The following is a 318-nucleotide window of genomic DNA, read 5'->3' as shown; positions in this document are numbered from 1 at the left end:
GATGCCCACCCCGCGGCCCCGCGCCCTGGGAGCCCGGGTGGGATGGGGTCTGGAGGAGAGGACTGACAGGCTGGCGAGGGACGGGAACCCAGAGCGGTGGCGGGCTCCCAGGGGAAAGAGCCCTCAGCCTGGGGGCTTGGGCTTCCTTGCCTCGGGCAGCGCAATTGCCAGGCACCGGTTTAGAGACAGATTCGCACTCGTGCTTCCCCCTGGAGCTAACTGAGCACCTACTTGGCTCCAGCCGCCTGCTGGGCTCTAAGCTGCTGCGCAGAACGGAGGACCAGGCAGTGAAGGGGTCACCGGCAGGCCAGTGGGTGG

This window comes from Condylura cristata, unplaced genomic scaffold (assembly GCF_000260355.1).
Source record: "Condylura cristata isolate star-nosed mole 26May11 unplaced genomic scaffold, ConCri1.0 scaffold00002, whole genome shotgun sequence".
Taxonomy (NCBI): Eukaryota; Metazoa; Chordata; class Mammalia; order Eulipotyphla; family Talpidae; genus Condylura; species Condylura cristata.
This window is presented reverse-complemented; position numbering follows the sequence as displayed.